Raw genomic sequence first — 2557 nt, 5'->3', positions numbered from 1 at the left:
CAGCCACTCCATGGCCACAGCTGGTCCGGGGGGCGGTTCTTCTGTGAGTATCAACCAATGGCTGAGGAGGGGGCGGGGCCGAGCGTTTCACGTTTGGCTGACGGCTCGGTGCCTTTTTTTCCTCCTTTGCTACTAGAATCAAACGTCAAGGAGCGGGAGGGAGAAGAAGGGGGGGAGGAGGGAGAGAGGGTAGAGTGTGAGTGAGGGAGAGAGATTATGTGAAAGATGCCGCGCTGTGTCCCTCCAGGGCAGCTGCGATCTGGGAAAAGGGGCACAGCTTTCGGTCCCCTTCGCCTCGCCTCAAAGCTTTTCTCGGATCTAGTAAGCCGGGAAGAAAAAGACTCGGTTTGTGCCGGTGTAAAAGCAAACATGCGTCGCCTAGCAAGCCACTTCCCGGGAGTCCCTAGCTGGGAGTCTGTAGTTTAGCATTTTAAAATGCAGGCGCTAATGTATTCTGATGCACGATAAATTCCAGGGACTGGAACTAGCAAAATCTACCCGGCAGAAGGAACTCCAGCGACCTCACCGCCTGCGAGCTGTGGCCGGGGCCGGCCCACGGGCAGCGCGGGGCGGCCGTAATGCATGCAAAGTTAACACAATAACACCATTTAATTAGCCGGCGAGCCCATAAATCTCCCAGTTATGAGGCTTCGGAAGGGTCCTGTTAGATTGCAAAACAAAACTAGAATTCCGAGAGCTGTCGTTTCAAGGTGAGCAAGTGCTTGCTCCATCAGGGACTTAGAAAGAAGGGGAGAGTGTAGAACTGGTGGGGTAGGGGTTGCTAGTGTCCAGGGCAAGCCAACTCCTCTTGGGGGCAGGGAGTTGGAATGACACCCGCGGATCTTTTCTCTAATGCAGGACACACACACACACACACACACACACACACAGAGCTTCACTCGAATCCCAAGAGAGGAACGCCCGGGTTACTGCGGTGGGTACTAGACAAGAAACCTCGGTTGATTTCTGCATATTCAAATCTTGTTTCTGAGCAAACCAGCTCCGTGATTAGCTCCTGAAGGTTTATCAGTCGCAGCTTTAAAAAGTACACCTTCGTCTTTCTAGAATTTCCGTTGTTTGGCAACTCCTGGTGGGGAGGTGGAAGTGGAGCTGGGAAAAGAAGAGGTGAACATTTCTGTGTCCCGCGTGGGGATGGAGGGGAGGTTGAAGACAGCGGGAGAGGCCAGCACTAGGCATTGAAAGGCTTAAAAGTAACAGATTCTTCCAAAGCAGGTTGCGCTCTGTTTGCCTCGGAAGATTCAAGCTAGCTGAGGTTGCGCAGATGTTGCCTTTGTTTAAAGAGACAGTAATTAAGGACAGGGTGGACATAAGTTTGAGAAGCGTGACCTATTTTCTTTTGATCAGCTGTCAAAAGAAGAGCAGGGGGTCTCCTTAAGACAGCCCCCCTCCAACCACTTCCAGCTGTTAGAGAAAACTTGATAAGAAAACAAGGACACAGCCTGGAATACTGCATGTGCCTTCTTGGGGCTAGAGAAAGGTTTGATTCATGTGAAAAACAGTTCTTAGTCTCAGTGACCTTTTCTGCTACTCTCCTTTCTCTTTGAGCTACAGGGCAAATAAATAAATAGATAAATAAGTAAGTAAGCAAATACAATTTAAAATCCCCCCCCCCATCTAGTCAAAGGAATGTACAGTGATGTTATTCATAGATCAACTTTATTGAGTTCCAGCCAATACATTGCCACTTATTCTTTCAAATAGTGTCTTCTCTGTGATATCAAAGCCTGGGTGAGAATGTGACAGATTCCTTGCTTTGTCAGACGTACTTTTCTGACCATTCATGTCTTTAATGTCACAAGAAGAAAAAAGGGAAAATGATTCGGTTTCCGGTGTCTCTGGTTTTCCTTTCTCTTGGCTGCTCCTACTATCTCTCTTCTGTCTTCCCACTCCCTCCTACTTGGTGGCTGGACACTTGGGATAATTTGAAACAGTTAATGTCTGAAACATTCACCTAGTGCAACAAAAGTTCACAGCAGTGCAACTGGCTGTGCTCAGTGACCAAAATTCCACAGGAGAGGAGCAGAGCTGGTTAAGACTCATTTGATGCACCCAGCACAAAACGTTGCTCCCCTGTTCTGGCTTCAGGCTCAGAAAATGGCCAGTGACTCCAGGCTGGCACTGTCTTCATACAGACACCTAAGTATGTAGATTTCCATTGAAATATTTTTTCAAAATGCTAAACTCATTTACCAAGCCAACACGATAAATCTGCCCCTGGGAATTGCATTTCGGTGTGCCTGGGAGCAGAAAGGTGAGTTGCATTTTCTTGCAGCCTGGCTTCCTCCCTCCCTCCCTCCCTTCTCCCTCTCTCTCACCACTCCTCCCCCTTCTCTCGATCAATATTGGCGATCTCAGGGAAATCATGAAATCGTATTGGCTTCTTTGTGTATAATTTCATTGGGCTAGATTAAAGCAGATTTTTCACATTGTTTTTCTAATGGTGGTTTCAGGTTTTTATGTTTCAACCCAAAAGCCATTTAAAAGGAAATTGAACATGCTTATTTACTTAGCACCCCAATTTTTCCTGAATTAGGTT

Source organism: Tupaia chinensis, unplaced genomic scaffold, assembly GCF_000334495.1.
Source record: "Tupaia chinensis unplaced genomic scaffold, TupChi_1.0 Scaffold000012_1, whole genome shotgun sequence".
Taxonomy (NCBI): Eukaryota; Metazoa; Chordata; class Mammalia; order Scandentia; family Tupaiidae; genus Tupaia; species Tupaia belangeri.
This window is presented reverse-complemented; position numbering follows the sequence as displayed.